The sequence below is a fragment of the Moschus berezovskii genome, chromosome 5 (genome assembly GCF_049115385.1).
Source record: "Moschus berezovskii isolate FMDL1 chromosome 5, NW_MosBer_1.0, whole genome shotgun sequence".
NCBI lineage: Eukaryota > Metazoa > Chordata > Mammalia > Artiodactyla > Moschidae > Moschus > Moschus berezovskii.
This window is the reverse complement of record NC_142464.1, coordinates 81657644-81674865: the sequence shown is the minus strand read 5'-3', so window position 1 is coordinate 81674865 and position 17222 is coordinate 81657644. Positions and strand designations below refer to the sequence as shown.

Here is a 17222-nt window from a genome sequence, read left to right as displayed (position 1 = left end):
CCTCCTATTTCCAAAGACAAAAAAAAACACGAAGATTTTAAAAATAAGATTTTCTACTAGCGTGTAGTGCCAGCGGCGGCGCGCTGAAGAAGCCTGAAAATGGACAGACTCGCAAGCCTATTCCACCAACCCTCTCTAGTCTTAAGTCCGCGATGTCTTTATCTCCGCTTCAAATGGGTTCTTGAGACATAGAGCCTTCATCGAGAGAACACACGCGATTAGACGCGGGAGAAGTAGCTTCAGTGCCACGCTGACGAAGGACAATTCTCAGGTATTCCCGACCGGTCCCTGTTGTTTCACCAGCCAGAGCGCTCCTGCCCCAGGTGGCTCCGCCCCTTTGTCTTCCCCAGCATTAATTATGCTGCCCGCGCGCCTCGCTTGCGGACTGCTCTGCAGCTTCCTGCGGGGACCCACTCCCGCTGGAGTGCGCCACGACGTCCGGGAGAGGCTGCTCGAGAGGAGATGCGCGGCCGACTCCTCCTCCCGGCACCCAGCTGGTCTGGGACGTGGCCTTCGTCGTGGCGCGAGGCGACGCCGGGTAATCCAGGAGGGGCTGACCTAAAGGAGCGTTTTCTGTTCCCCGAATGCGTCCCGGATTCGGAGCCGGAACGGACCCTCCAAGACTAGCTGTGGGAGCTGCAGCAGCGGCGGGAGGGGGCGGAGCGACGTCGGCAGCGGCGACTGGAGGAGAGGCGGCCGCAGAAGATACGGGCCAGCCAGCAGGTGCTCCCGGACCGTACGCTTAGTGCTGGTGCGTCACCGGCGCGCCCTGCGCCTTCAGGTGAGCCAGGAACAGTTCCTGGAGCTGGTGAGCACCGCGCTGCGGCGGCCCGAGCCCGCCCTGGTGCTGTACAAGGTGGACCTGCTGGATCTGCCCGACGTCCTGCTGCTCCACCTGCCCGCCCTGGTGGGCCCCAAGCAGCTGATCGTGCTGGGAAGCAAGGTGGACCTTATGCCCCAGGACACTCCCGACTACCAGCAGCGATTCCAGGAGCGACTGTGGGTTGACTATCGGCGCCGGGGTCCTGCCGCCCCGTGGCTACCGAAGACCACAACATCTCAACGGGGACCGGCCACCGGATGGGGAGGAAAATGTGAATCTTCCGTCCAAGATCCGCACGGTGCTCAGAGACGTGCGGCCCATCAGCGCCAAGACTGGCTATGGAGTTGAGCAGTGGATCTCCACGCTCTAGCGCTCCTGGCACTACCGCGGCGACGTCTACCTGGTTGGTGCCACCAACACCGGCAAGTCCACTTTTTTCAATACGCTTCTGGAGTCCGATTACTGCATCGCCAAGGGCTCTGAAGCTATCGACAGGGCCACCATCTCCCCTTGGCCTGGTTAGCCTTGGGGTGCCCATCTCCTTCGTTTTCGGAAAAGTTGTAAGTCTGATCATGTTTCAGGCACCTAATTCTGTATCTTTCAATGTCCAGCCGGGGCTGGTGGGATGCTTCCCTTTAAAAAAATTCTCTGTCTAGTTTGGTCACATTTCTCTTCCATATCAGCTTAGTGCTTGTAAATTCAGTATAAGTTGTAGTAACTTTTCAGTAGAAATAATTAGTATTCTGATGTTCAAGTCACTGTTCTAAACACTGAACCGGGGGACAAAGCAGTGTCTGCTCTCTTGGAGGTCTCCCTCGTAGCTTTAGTCCTTTGTTTCTCCAGAAAATTCTTTCTTTACTTTCTACACCTCTTCCACTCCTGTCTTCCTCTTTATATCTTGAGTTTACTCATGAGAACACTATACAGATTTTTATTATTATTATTTACTTATTTTGGGTTGTGCCGGGTCTTTATTGCTGTGTGTGGGCTTTCTCTAGTTGCAGCCAATGAGGACTACTCTTCATTGCAGTGCAGGGGGCTTCTCTTGTTGATCACAGGCTCTAGGGTACGTGGACTTCAGTAGTTACCCCTCCCAGGGGTCCAGAGTACTGGCTCAGTAGTTGTGGCACACGGGCTTAGTTGCTCCACAGCATGTGAATTCTTCCCTGGATGGGGGATGGAATCCATGTCCCCTGAATTGGCAGGTGGATTTTATCCATTGTACCACCAGGGAAGTTCCTACTATACAGATTTAACATTTGAATTCTTCACTAATGCAATATGATTTGTGGCTTTGTTGAGAAGAAACGTCAAATATGTGCCTTTAAGAAACATCTGTAATAATTGCAAAATAGGTGCTTCTAAGACCCTGTTTGTATTTACCAGTTTTATATTGGTTGGTAGATTTTTGTTGTTTAAAATAAGTTCCTTCTTTCTTTCTTAAGGGAAATCAATCAGCTTGGTTTACAGTTGTGGCTTCCAACTTTCTTCCTGTTTCGTTGGACAAGGCAGATACTATATATCAGAAGAAGCACATGGGTCATACGCTACTGAAGGTGAAGCAACACGCATAGTTAGGTTAATAACACCTGGTAGTCCGACAGCCCTGATAAAAAGCCTTTGTTGGACAGAACCATCTTTGTTACACCATCAGCTAGCTCTCCCTGACCTTGTTCACCTTGAGGATTTTGGCTATAAAGTGAGATGGGCTCTGATAAGAAAAGGGATGTTGGATTGGACTGATCCCAGGACACTGACAGAGCCGGGTTTTCTCTAGGTGACACTGTCCAATATGGTAATCTTATGTGGCTAAATAGCCAACATGAAGCTATTTCAATAAGTTAATTAAAATTAAATAAACTTAAAAATTTAGTTCTTTACTTGCACTAGCCACTTTTCAACTACCAAGTGGTCACATCATTTCAAAAAGTTGCTCTGGATAATGTGAGTGAGGAGACGCTGGATTTTCTCACAACTGGGTGATGCTACTGGCATGTAGTGAGTGGAGGCCAGAGATGATGCTAAACATAATGCATGCACAGGACAGCCCCTCACAACACTGAATTATGTGGTCCCCATGTGAGTAGTGCTGAGCTTAGAAGCCCTTGTCTGGGTGGAAAAGCTCTCCTCCCAGGTTCTTAATCACAGACACTTAGAGAGTATTGTATGGCTTCTCTCCTGCTTACTTGATCCTTCTTAAGCAGTGTGTGAAAATTTCTCTGATCTTTCAGAAACAAAACAAAACTCAGTGTCCCGCTCCTTCCTCTTCATCAAGCTGACTCCTGCTCCTCACCTCCCATCCTCTGTAGTCCCTGCTGTGCCCTTTCTGTGCCACTGAAATTGTTCCCTGTTCACCAGAGACTGGGGCCTGTTTATAGTTCTTTAACCAGACCTGCATACACACTGTTGGCTAGCCTGTAGTGTATGATGGTTAAGATCACCAGAGCTAGGCTGGGTTCAAATCTTACTCTGCTCCACCACTTAGTGAAGCTGTGTGACTTTAGGCAAGTTTCCTTTACTTCTGTCTGTTGTGACCACACCATGAGGTTGTGGAGAAGATCCAGGGCCAGGGCACCATTGTCACTGCTGTGTAAGTGTTTGTGGTGATGAGGAGGGGGTTGGGACATAGCTCCTGCAAAAATACTAGGTGCATCCAATGCAGATGTGATTTACATTAATGAATGCTCATACAACTAAAAATAAGTCAAAATGCACACCTGCCTTTCAACCAGGATAAAACCAACCTGACTTCAGAAGCAAATGCTTCTTTCTCTCTGGACTTCCTAAAAACGCCAGAGTGAAATTAAGATTCCACTGAAATAACTGGGCTAAAGTTGTTGCTCCAGACACATTAGGATTTGAGGGGAGGGCTCCACCTTCATGCGTCTGTGTAGTCTTCAGGGTGGACTCACTGATACTTCTCAAAGCGACACCCAGGCTTCTCTCCCCTCGTAATACAGTTTTTTGGGCTGCTCTGTGCCTCCTCCTTGCTTTCTGGTTTTCACTCATCTCCCAAGTCAAAGTCAATCCTGCCTCCTAATCATCACTGAGACCAGCCTCACAGTCCAAACTTTAGCCTGCTTTCTGAGATTATGAGGTATTTCCTAGATTCCAGTTTTATTGTCTTCCTCCCACCCCCACTCCACTACAGCTGTAGTTCTCAACAAGGCTTGACTCTTACCACAAGGCAACATTTGGCAAAGCCTGGAGACAGTTTTGGTTTTCACAACCTGATGGACACTGAGTAGAGGCTGCTAAAAGTCATGCAGTACACAGGACAGCCTCCTCCGAGAAAAAATTATTCAGCCTAAAAGGTCAATAGTGCTGAGGTTGACAAACCCTGCACTACACAATTTTTCCAAAATACAAAGCAAGTCAAGTATTATTTTTTATTCTTTTCTCTTTCCTGCATATAATTCTGAGAGAAGTCTCAACTGATAGCCTCATCACTATTACACACACACACACACATATACACCTAACATACTGTACAGTTGAACTGCAGTTCTCTGGATTCATCATCCTTTTTCCAGTTTTTGTATCTGTACATGATTCTAACCCACAATACCTTTGCACTGAGTAATCTATTTTTCAAAATTCTGCTCTTCATGTTTTCCTTGACCAAATCACATTCATTACTCTCTTCACAATCATGGTACTTAATAGATGACTCTAATCACTTTTCTTACCCTATAAATTATTTATTGCTACTTCCACCTTCTGATTTCCTGGGGGATCAGGGACCATATTGTAACATCTTTGTGTCCTTAGTGCTAAACACAGAGAGATATATTAATACTTCCAATACATGGAAACACTTGTAAACACAGAGCTGAATCTTACCCATTTGCCATGTACCCTTCAATTCTAATGAGGCAGGGAGTAACTTCTGTCCAGCTAAGCCTGCAAGAACTAAGGTGTTTGGAAGATTGTTACCTTAATTGCCCAGTTACTATGTCTAAAGCTTTATGGAGCGCTGTCAAAACAGTGTAAGCTAATAAAACAAGATTCTGCTGTCTGGAAGTGACCACCAGATGGATGCCATGGGGCCCGTTACTGGGATCCATAGGCTTCATCCTGTCACAGAGCTCCTGGGCTTTTCATTTGATCTAGAAATGATTGAGGGTCTTTTTCAATAGTTTAATGTTTAAAAGGGTTTTATTCTTGATACCTGCACAGTATTATCTTATCAGTGCCTTACTTAATATTAGAGTTATCAGGGGTTTCATTTGAATTTCCAAATAACTTCATCTCCTCCCAATGGAAGGTTCCAATGGATGGAGAAGAAAGAATGGTGGGATTTCCTTCTCTTGTTGCTTAAGACATCACATTAGATGAAGGATTTGAGGAATCTGAAGCAGTGGCTGACATCAAGTTCTCCTCTGCAGGTAATTTTACACCAAGCACTTTTCAAAAGGGGAATAATGTAGCCTTCCTGATGTTTTGGGCTTCCCTGGTGGCTCAGATGGTAAAGAAACTGCATGCAGTGTGGGAGACCTGGGTTCATCCCTGGGTCAGGAAGATCCCCTGGAGAAGGAACTGGCAACCCACTCCAGTATTCTTGCCCGGAGAATCCCATGGACAAAGGAGCCTGGTGGGTTACAATCTATGTGGTCCCAAAGAGTTGGACATGACTGAGCAACTAACACATACACACTGATGTTTAGCATATTTTTATAGTCATGTATAAAAATATCTATTTTAGGCATAAAAATATGCATGTATATGTTGCCTTAACCAACATTAACTGAAAATTTTAAGAAATACATGCTAGATTATTCACAAGATGTAACCTACACTGAAAATGAATCTGTACATTTTCACAAATGCATTGTATACTTTAAAAAAAGAGTGAGACAGCAGTAGCTTCCCTTGGGTTGCCATCTGGAGCTGTGTTTGGTGTTTTTAACAGGATGGTTGCTAACACCATCTGTATTCTGTAGTGTGCCTACATAGGTTGGGTAGCAGTAAGGCCAAAGTTTAAGAACTGCACCTTCGATGCTATACACCTCAAGGGACAGTTCTGACATTGTACAATCTGCAGAAAAAGAAAAAAAGATAGCTGTATGAAGCTGACCTGTTCACATTGAAGATGAACTATATATACAGTGTACATCACATTGCATTTTATTAAATATCGCTATAATAAAGCCCTCTCACCCTTTTTAAACTACCATGGACCATGCCTCTTTTTAATGAATTGAGTTTGTAAACACATTTTTTTTTAGTAGAGTATGTACATGTGCGTTATCTGTGATTCAAACATACCTAAAAAGGAGTTCTGTTACATTCAGGATTTTCCCACCATTATTTGTTATTGAGACCAGATGGCATGTCTTATTTAGAATCTAAAGAGTAGCTTAGCAGTTGGTGTAAGAGAAAATGGCAGCAAGTCAATGTCTCCAAAATACACTGGCTTAAATGAAAGAGAAATGAGTAAGTGGCTGTGCTTCAAGCAGTCAGCCAAGCACCCAGCTGGGGAACACACCATGGCTTCCATCTCTAGGTCTAAGGTGGTTGCTCAGCAATGAGAAGAAGAGAGTGAAGAGCACGCAGCTACTGCACTGAAAAGAAGAGAAAAGCTGGAAGTTGCCCACGTCAGTGTCTGGTGGGCAACAGTTCTATGGCCACACGCCCCCACTGGGAAGCTGGAGGACGTAGACGGAAATGCGGGGTCAGATTTTTATTACTTAAGGTAAGAAACAGTGGAAGAAATCTGGAAAACAAGTAGAAGTTTTCCTTATAGAATCTAAAAGTACCCGAAGATCTTAGAAAATGATTTGTATCTTTTTGGTATCTGAGATCTATTCTGCAAGAATAAGAGCACTTCAACTATTTTCTCAGCATTTGCCTGTAAACACTGTACATAAAACATTACACCAATCAGAAGTCTGTACCTTTATGTATTCTTAATTGAGTAAGTGGCACTATAGCTGTGGACAATTAATTGGTGAGTCAAGTCCCAGGTCCCAGTGTTGAGATAAATGCTCGTGGTGTAGGCTGGCCTGAAATGTAGATCCGTGAACTTCCTGTAGACTCAGGTTTACCATGAACTTAATAGTCCAGGTTCTCTGTCAACAGGTACACTCTAGCCCCCTTCTCACTAATTCATTGTTGGATAAATGGTATTTTAAAATGAAACTGGTAAAAAAAAAAAAAAAAACTTCATAGATCTCACTTTCATCATGTTTCAAAGTGAATACTATTGGCATATTGGGGAAGGTGGTACTATATGTGTATCCTTCATCCCTAGATACTAAATGCCACTAGCATGTAGCATAAATGCCCTGCCCCATTACTCACTGTGACATTGGGGAACCCCCTGGCATTTCCAGACCCACCCTCTAGAGGGTGGTAGCTTCCCAAGTTGAGAAAATGATTGGTAGTTTATTTCTATTTTATTTTGGAGAGAATGAAATACTGTTAACTTTACAAGTTAAAATTGTGACCATTATATTTCTATGTACTGTTCATTGTTTGTAGCTTAGTCCTGAATCTAGACAAGAAGATAATATAGTAAATGTGCATTTTAGGAAAATACAGAACCCAAAAACTGATGCTGTTATTTACCTGAAAACTCACAGGCTTTTAGACATCTTGACAAAGATTTCATTTTTAAATGTTCAGAGTTTATATCCTCAGGTTTCTCTTACTTCTAATATTTAATGGTTATGGTTAGATTGAAGCATATCTAAAAGTGTTCCAAGGTATCTTACTAAGTTTCAAACAGTAAAATTTACTAGGTAAATTTCAGTTTCACTGGTTGTATTAGTTAATTTCTTTGGGTCTTCATTGTCTCATCTATAAAATCAGGGAATGACACTAAATATTTCTCAATCCTTTTTATGATTCTCAGCAAAAGCAGACAGGAAAGCCAAGAAAGGTTGGTTACAAGACCTCAGGTGAAAAAGGCCCCTTGAGCATAGACAGTGGAGACGGTGCTAAGATTTGCTATTAATTTATAACACATTCAGTCAACCTAGTACAGCCCAGAACGATAGCCCAGTTGCTGTATCCAATTGATCCAGTGTGGATTTGCTTTAAGAAAGTTCTCTTACTGTGTTGGCTTCTGAGCATCAGCCAGCTTACTGATACTTCCTAATCCACTGATCTCAGGATGAAGACTGATTTCCTATCTCTAATCATTTATACTGTGGCAGCACCCAGGAATCAGGAGAGTATACATCAATGGCAAGGTGTCGGGACAGCCCCTCATGTCCACAGAACAGGGGTTGTTTTGAGGGACTAGAAAATGATTAAGCAAATTTTATACTAGTTCGTTTACTTGGTTCTGCAGATTTGTGTTCAGCATGTCACCTCTTTTGTATTCATGACACCTTAGAAGTAAAAAATGTGCCATCAAAGAGCTTTTTGACTTCTGTGATATTAAATGCAGTTTTCTTTTTAAAGTTCCATATCTTTCCTCCGTTCTGTAAAATGCAGCATTTTCTTCAGTTTCTGAGACAAAGTGATGTTTAACACGTTTTGTGTTTTCTATCACCATGACCAGCAAGCCCTACCAATCAATGGGGCTTTACTGTGTAGTTCCCGTGTCTAACTTGTCTCTGTTACCTGCAACACTTCCCATGACAACCGAGAAGTGCAGCACAGATGCAGTCCTGTGTGCTTGTGCTTTTTGATCATTCAGACGCTCTCTGCTAAATGGAAATCAAGACTAGTTTCCTGCAGATGACTAACTTGGAGCTCCAGTGGCGCCAGACATGGCAGACCTCTAATTGCTTCACAGAGTAGGCACCCTGTGCTCCAGCTGAGGCAAGCTGTTTTGTAGACGGCCTCTGATCATTTACCCTGGCTTCCCTCCCACCTGGCTGTGTCTTGTGGAGCAACAGAATCATTTCCATTCTTTCTCAGACTGCTCCATTTTCTCTTGGCTGCTCTCCTCCCTGAGGGATTGTTTTCTCTCAAACGTCAAAGAGTGACGCTTAAAGAATAAAAACAAGACTTCGGGCTCATGTGAACCCAACAGATAGCACCTCTGCCTGCTCTTAATGTCTCTGTCATGTTGTCTGTCCCACTGATGCCTGGTAGTGGGTGGCAATGGCTCGAGATTAGTATTTTAACATCATATAGGAACAATGCTTCACTTTGTCCCTTCATGTCAAAGACCATCAATATTTTCTCATTTTAGAACAGAAGTTTCATGATCTGAATATTTTTAGGTCTAGACCATCCTTAAAAAACCCATGTCTTGGAGCTGCAGGTTCCTGTTTTTCAGAAGCTTCCTTTTGCTTCTCAAACAATTCTCAGAATTTACCTTCTGGCTATTTAACCTGATGGAAGCATTTGGCTGTAGTATTCTCACTGGTAGGTATAAGATGATGCTTAATCACAGATACTGTCAGTACCTCTGGCCAGGAACATTGGTAGAGCTGAGAAAACTGAGGCCAGACACACACACACACAAAAAAAAAAACACATGTGCTAGAGACCATATCATCAGGTGATTTTGAACATGAGAGATTGCCAAAATCCTTCCTAAGTTTTCAGTTAAATCCCTGGAAAACAGCCACCATGAATGAATGAATTAGGAAAAAGAGATAACTTTTTTGTTTTGGCAGTTGGTTTTGCCTTCCCTAAAAAATAGCAAGACAGCAGAGTTAAATTTGCTTAGTAGCACTGACACGTCTCTCCTGTTTCTTCCTATCCTGCCTAAAGACAGAATCTCAGGACAGTTGTATGTGAGGTTATTCACAGTTACTATGATCATATGATACCCCATAGAGCACCTATTTCTTTATAGTCTTTTAATACTACTAACAGATCTTATTTAAACATGTACAATGAGCCTGACACTTTTAAGCACTTTACATTAACTGAATCCTTACAACAACCCCATGCTGGAGGCATTGTTATTACCTGCATTTAGAGATTGCAAGCTAAGGTTCATGTAATTAGCCCAGAATTAAGGAGTGATGGATCTGTGATTCCAAACAAACCCAAGCAGTTGTGCTCCAGCACCTTGTGGGTTTAATTATACAGTAAAACTTCACTTTTTCCCCTTTTGATGTACAGTTCTCTGTATTTTAATGTATGAATAAGCTCATTAACCACCATAATCAAAAATACATAACAGTTCTAACAGTACCCAGTTTTATAATCATCACACAACAGTCCCTGTATATACTAGAATCCATCTCAAATCTAAAGGCGAGAACTTTTCAACCTTAAAAGGGACACATCTCAGAAAAGCAACCCATTTTGAAGATCTCAAAGGTAGTGACACAATTTCCTTGGAAATTCTGTTACTGCCACTTAGTTCTCTCTCTAGCTTCCTTTGAATCCTCCCATATACAATTCCAGCCTAAGAATATTCCTCAGAGATAGCATATGAGATGGGCTGCACCCTTGCTAACTTCAGCAGTGTTGTCCAAACTGTGTCCCACTGTGAATTCTGTGCTGTCTTACCATCTCAGATAGTTTTAAATCGAAAAGTGCTTTCATGGCTGGCTGGGAATCTTTACACATTGCTAGTGAGCTTTGCCAAGTACCACGGACAGATCACAGCATGACTGGAGATCCTGACCCACAATTCTGATTAACAGGAAATTACACAACAGGAAATTTGGAATGCAAATACACAAATACACCAGTAAACTATCCTAAAAAAGAAACTGATTTTAAAAAACTAGTGGTCTTTATTTATTCACATATCAAATAGCTTCAAAAACAATTATTTTAAAAATTAATTTGGCCTTAAAATTGTTTAAAAATGGCCTTACCCTTCTTCTTGAGCACTCATCCTGTTTTCTATTCCTTTTCATATCTGACTTCCACTAAAAGGGGATCTTAGTTGCACAACTAGAAGTTTTTTATTATCTCCAGTTTTCTCAACATTTAACATCTAGCTGGAAGAGATTTATCACTTTCTATCATTCACTTTAAGGTTAAATACTCAACAGGAAGAAAAATTAGAGAAACTGTGACTACTTTCCTTTAAATACCATATATTTTATTGAAATACTTGCTTAAGGAAAATGTCTTTTTCACTGGATTATGTAAATTCCAAGAAATAAGCACAAAATTTATAGCATGGGAACTTGGATGAGATTGCTCAACAAAGGAAAACAATACTTAACAGTCCCATTTACTCATTAACTAATTCAGCATGGGTTCAGAAAGTTCTAGGTACAGTTGCTCATTTGTCAATTGGAAATGCTTTTTAAACTACACCGAGGGCATAATTAGGTTTGTAGCTACATTTGTTGCTGAGTAACTAACCACCCCAAAACAATTACTTTAAACAAGTTTGCTCTGATTCTTTGTCGTTGTTCAGTCACTAAGTTGTGTCTCTTTGCAACTCCATGAACTGCAGCCTGCCAGGCTTCCCTGTTCTTCACTATCTCCTGGAGTTTGCTCAAATGACTGTCCATTGAGTCGGTGATGCCATCCAACCATCTCATCCACATCCTTTGCTGAGTGACTAACCACCCCAAAATTTAGTGACTTGAAACAAGCTTTGTTCCAATTCTTTGGTCTGGCAGTTTAATCAGGATCAGATCAGTGGTTCTTATGCTCTACGGGTCATGCATTTGCAGACCTCACTCCACGTCAGCAACTTCAGCTGGGATGGCTGTTAGCAGCTGGGAAACCTGGGTCTTTTGCCATGGCTCACTCTACCTAGGATCTCACCCTGAAGTAGGCCAGTTCAGGCTTGTTCACAGGTGTTCAAAAACAGCATGAGCAGAAGCTGCAAGGCCTCTGCTGGCTGAAGCTCACAATCACACAATGTTACGCTGCTGTATTCTATTGGTCAAAGCAAGCTGCAGTGGCAGCAGAGACTCAAGTTGACGGGAAGGGCTGCCAAGAATCTGTAGCCATTTTCATTCACCACAAGATTTCAGCATGTTCATCACCTTGAAGAAAATGCAGTATAACATGCTGAGTCAATTACTAGGTAGGTTGATAAGAAGTCAGGGTCCCTAAGGAGGAGAAAGGAGTCTGGGGCTCTCAAAGAGAGGACATACTTTTTTTTTCCACATTGCTTTGTCTTAGTGAATATAACAATGTGTCTTGCATCTTTTAATTTCACGGCTGCAGTCACCATCTGCAGTGATCTTGGAGCCCAAAAAATAAAGTCTGCCACTGTTTCCATTGTTTCCCCATCTATTTGCCATGAAGTGATGGGAATGGATGCCATGATCTCTGTTTTCTGAATGTTGAGTATTAAGCCAACTTTTTCACTCCCCTTTCACTTTCATCAAGAGGGTTTTTACTTCTTCACTTTCTGCCATAAGGGTGGTGTCATCTGAATATATGAGGTTATTGATATTTCTCCCAGCAATCTTGATCCCAGCTTGTGCCTCATCTAGTCCAGCATTTCTCATGATGTAGCTGCATATTTAACTTATATGCAGAGTATATCATGAGGAACGCTGGGCTGGAAGAGGCACAAGCTGGAATCAAGATTGCTGGGAGAAATATCAATAATCTCAGATATGCAGATGACACCACCCTTATGGCAGAAAGTGAAGAGGAACTCAAAAGCCTCTTGATGAAAGTGAAAGAGGAGAGTGAAAAGGTTGGCTTGAAGCTCAACATTCAGAAAACAAAGATCATGGCATCTGGTCCCATCACTTCATGGGAAATAGATGGGGAAACAGTGGAAACAGTGTCAGACTGTATTTTTTTGGGCTCCAAAATCACTGCAGATGCTGATTGCAGCCATGAAATTAAAAGACGCTTGCTCCTTGGAAGGAAAGTTATGACCAACCTAGATAGTATATTAAAAAGCAGAGACATTACTTTGCCAACAAACGTCCGTCTAGTCAAGGCTATGGTTTTTCCCGTGGTCATGTATGGATGTGAGAGTTGGACTGTGAAGAAAGCTGATTGCCGAAGAATTGATGCTTTTGAACTGTGGTGCTGGAGAAGACTCTTGAGAGTCCCTTGGACTGCAAGGAGATCCAACCAGTCCATTTTAAAGGAGATCAATCCTGGGTGTTCACTGGAAGGACTGATGCTAAAGCTGAAACTCCAATACTTTGGCCACCTCATGCGACGAGTTGACTCACTGGAAAAGACTGATGCTGGGAAGGACTAGGGGCGGGAGGAGAAGGGGACGACAGAGAATGAGATGGTTGGATGGCATCACCAACTCGATGGACATGAGTTTGAGTGAACTCCGGGAGTTGGTGATGGACAGGGAGGCCTGGCGTGCTGTGATTCATGGGGTCGCAAAGAGTCGGACATGACTGAGCTGAACTGAACTCTGTATAAAGTTAAATAAGCAGAGTGACAATATAGAGCCTTGACGTACTCCTTTTCCTATTTGGAACCAGTCTCTTCTATGTCCATGCTACAGTAATCAAAACTGTACGGTACTGGCACAAAAATAGAAACGTAGAACAGGAGAGAAAGCCTGCTGGGCATATAAAAGCTGTTTAGCTTCTGGTTAGCTATTATGAACTGGTAAGATATTATGATAGAGAGAAGGCTGCTTAAAGAGTACCCTCTTTATCATGTTAATATAAATAACACATTATTATAAATTGAGAACCTTCAGATTAGGCTGAAATTATTTTCACCACCACTCCTAGTTGCTCCATTTACCACAGCATCCATCTCCCCATGTACTCTTCTTCACTTAATCAGAAAAGCACACTGTGTGACACTAGGCAATCTGCTTGTCTGCAGGAAGCAAAATGGGAATACCAACCTACTTCTTGGGGATGTTGAGAGGATTGAGTTAATGCAATGTGCCCAGAAGAGTGCTTGATATTTAGAAAAGGATTACTCCTGCATGTTCATGTGAGATCTCCAGTTCCATGCAAAATGTTTCCCAATTATTTCGGGTATCCCCAAGGGTGGCTCACATGGATCATGAATAAGGCTAGCCTACTGATATGTGAAGTCAGCCAGTCTCTTCCTCTCCAACAACAGCTCCCTTTAGTGTAATTTCATACTCTGCACACAGGCCCGGAGAAGGCAATGCCAAGCCACTCCAGTACTCTTGCCTAGAAAATCCCATGGATGGAGGAGCCTGGTGGGCTGCGGACCATGGGGTCGCTGAGGGTTGGACACGACTGAGCAACTTCACTTTCACTTTTCACTCTCACACACTGGAGAAGGAAATGGCAACCCACTCCAGTGTCCTTGCCTGGAGAATCCCAGGGACGGGGGAGCCTGGTGGGCTTCTGTCTATGGGGTCACACAGAGTCGGACACGACTGAAGTGACTTAGCAGCAGCAGCAGCAGCACACAGGCCACAGAGCAGAAACATGCAAGTCTCCCCACTCCACTGCTGCCACGACTAACCTGCAGAAAAATCATGTTCGTTACTACCTCTACCAAAGAGGCTATCTCAGTACTAACACAGCAGTGCAGATTCCTGCCCTTGGCTCCCTCCAGTCCCTGGGTAATGCAATCACTATAGCTGCCTCTGCTCCTGTTAATTGCAAGGCCCATGCTTGCTGCTAGGTAAACTTGGCTGCCTTACTCTCCATGTATCTAAGATGCGCTGTATCACATCAGAAAAACCCTTGTTCTTCTATGCAGATAAAAATCCTGCTGGCACCCCCACACTAGTTCACTAGAAACGGCAAAATTCCAGCTACCATTGTAGCTCATGCTCCAGCAGGGACCTCTATCTTAATTTGCAGCTGATAGCTCAGTTGGTCAAGAATCTGCCTGCAATGCAGGAAACCCCGGTTCAATTCCTGGGTTGGGAAGATCAGCTGGAGAAGGGACAGGCTACCCACTCCCGTATTCCTAGGCTTTCCTCATGGCTCAGCTGATAAAGAATCCACCTGCAATGTGGAAAACCTGGGTTCCATCCCTGGGTTGGGAAGACTCCCTGGAGAAGGGAAAGGCTACCCAGTCCAGTATTCTGGCCTGGAGAATTCACTTAGCTTAGAAGGGTATCCCCCACTACTGAATAGGGTAAAGTGAGTAACTCAGCACATGAAACAAGAACCTAGGTCTATGGGGGGAAAAAGCTGTTCTTGATAGAGAATACCAGTTACCACGCAAGTTATGTAACTGAGATGCTAAAATCAATGGGTGTGATGAAGAATAAGATAGTTTCACTGTATCATCCCACAGAATTATAAAGGGATAAAATAACTTTGCAGTGGAGAAACATGGACAACACCTTAATCAAATAATAGAAGTTAAAATACAGATAACAGCATCATGTAATGTACCAGAACTTACTATTCCTGCCAAGATGCATGACCTGGTCTGAAGCATGAGGAAACAATTACAATACTCCAAATAAGGAACATTCTTTAAACAGCTGGCATGCACTCCTCAAACTCAGGGAGGCTGTTAAAGGTTAGTATTTCACGTGGCACACTTTGAACATAGACTGCGGATTATAGACTATACTAATCTTAAAAGAAGGGATTACCTGGTAGTCTAAATGGTAGCCTACGTGCAATGTGGGAAACCTGGGTTTGATCCCTAGAGAAGGAAATGACAAACCACTCCAGGATTCTTACATGGAAATTCCCATGGACGGAAGAGTCTGGCAGGCTTAAGTCCACGGGTCACAAAAAGTTGGACATGACTGAGTGACTTCACAATGTTTAAAGTCCTGAATTTCATCATTATAATGTAAGTGTATAAGAGAATGCCCTAATCTTTAAGAGATACAAATTGAATTATTCAGAGATGAAGAGGTATGCTTCCAACTCAATTTCTGGGGTTCCACTACATAATGTGTACATACTAGAAAGGAAGTATGAGTGGTGGATCCCAAAGGGGTACACAAGATTTCACGGTATTCCTTTCTTGCAATTTCTTTGTAAGTCTGAACCTTTCTCAAGATACAGTTTCTTAACGAAATCTCTTTCTCAAGACTTGCTATTTCCTGTTATATTGACTTTTTAATGCATTCAGAAAAATATCCTACTCTATGAACAGAGATTTCTGCATTATCAAAACCTTGGAATTACAACTACTACTGAATATTAATTAGATGAAATCAAGGAAACGTACACATACACACCACAAAACACCACCAACACAATTATTCTTGGCCTGGGCAATTAACAACTATTTGCCCTTCTAAGGGCCAGATACTATTTTAGGTGCTTGAGCAAAGCAAAGAACACAAAAGCATTCTTATGGACACTACAATATAGATGAGTGAAGTTGTGGCTATGGTTGTTCAGTCACTGAGTAAAGTAGTGGACACAAAAGCCCACATACCACTTTTAACATTAAAATTCTACTATTTTACAAGACACATAAGACAAGTAGGTGGATTATACGACTTACTCATGTCAAATAGAGGAAGGACTTTAGATATGTAAGGATATTTACTCTCTTATCTAGTGGGAAAAGTCTTAACACTAAAACTACATGCCAAGCACTAGACTTAAGTGCTCAGTAAGTATTCAACACTCACTATGGATACAAGGACCATATTACCCCATTTTCAGGTGAAGAAACAGGTTTAATAAAGTTAAAAATTATCTGCCCAATTACAATCAGAAGGAAGAGGCCTATTGTGAACACAACTCTAACAAGGGCCACAGAGCACTTAATACAGTGAATATCAAAATCCTTTTAAAAGGCAATTTTGGATAACTAGTGGGGAGGTGCTGTACAGCATAGGGAGCTCAGCTAGAGGGGTGGGATGGGGAGCATGGGAAGGAGGCTCAAGGAGAGGATGTGTGTATACATACAGCTGATTCATATGGTTGCACAGCAGAAACTAACATTAGAAAGCAATTATCCTCTGATTTTAAAAAAAGGGCAAAAAAAAAAAGGGCAATTTCATAACTCTGAAACTTCCCCTAATTACTAAAGATCAGTACATTGTTCTTACTTCTATTATTAATAGCATTTTTGCCAACCTGCCTTTATGGAGCTGAAGATTAGAGCTGTGAGGTAACATTGGAGGGGAGCTCATGATATTGTACCACTAATTCTACATACAAACTAGGGTCAAGCCCTTAGTGAGACCATGGGCAGAATCCAAGAATGGCAAGAGGTTAAGGATAAACAAATGATACAAGTAAAAAATTATAACAGGGTGAACCTCTGAAACAGGAGTAGCAAAGGACAGGAGAAACACACTTGTAACCAAATACACTGATAACTTAAAGGTAACAAACTAAGTCCCACATCAATAACATTTATATATTCATGATAATTCCCCACATATCCTTGCATCACACAGAAAACTTTACTTCCTGTTATTGCTTCAACCATGCCAATAAAATAAATGCTTGAAAATTCATTTTTCTTTTTGCTGATAAAGAGTCTTACAGGAGGATAAAGGTGAATTGCTCATCAATTCAGCAAGAAAAATCCATTCTTTTCTGATTCACGATCTTACAGGTCACTTCATGCATCAAGACAAAATGCAATCTAGTTGTTCTGATGTTTCTCCAACTTGTTTTCCCTCTTCTCTAAAGGCTACAGAAATATT

General features: G+C 42.4%; 1 pseudogene across 1 annotated transcript; it reads left to right on the top strand.

Annotated features, from left to right (window-relative positions):
• The first annotated feature begins 227 nt into the window (after window positions 1–227).
• On the top strand, window positions 228–8238 carry LOC129561575 (nitric oxide-associated protein 1 pseudogene; annotated as a pseudogene). The gene is made up of 3 exons (XR_016037454.1): window positions 228–1383; window positions 5091–5211; window positions 6330–8238. The product of XR_016037454.1 is annotated as a nitric oxide-associated protein 1 pseudogene (transcript).
• Window positions 8239–17222: the final 8984 nt, after the last annotated feature.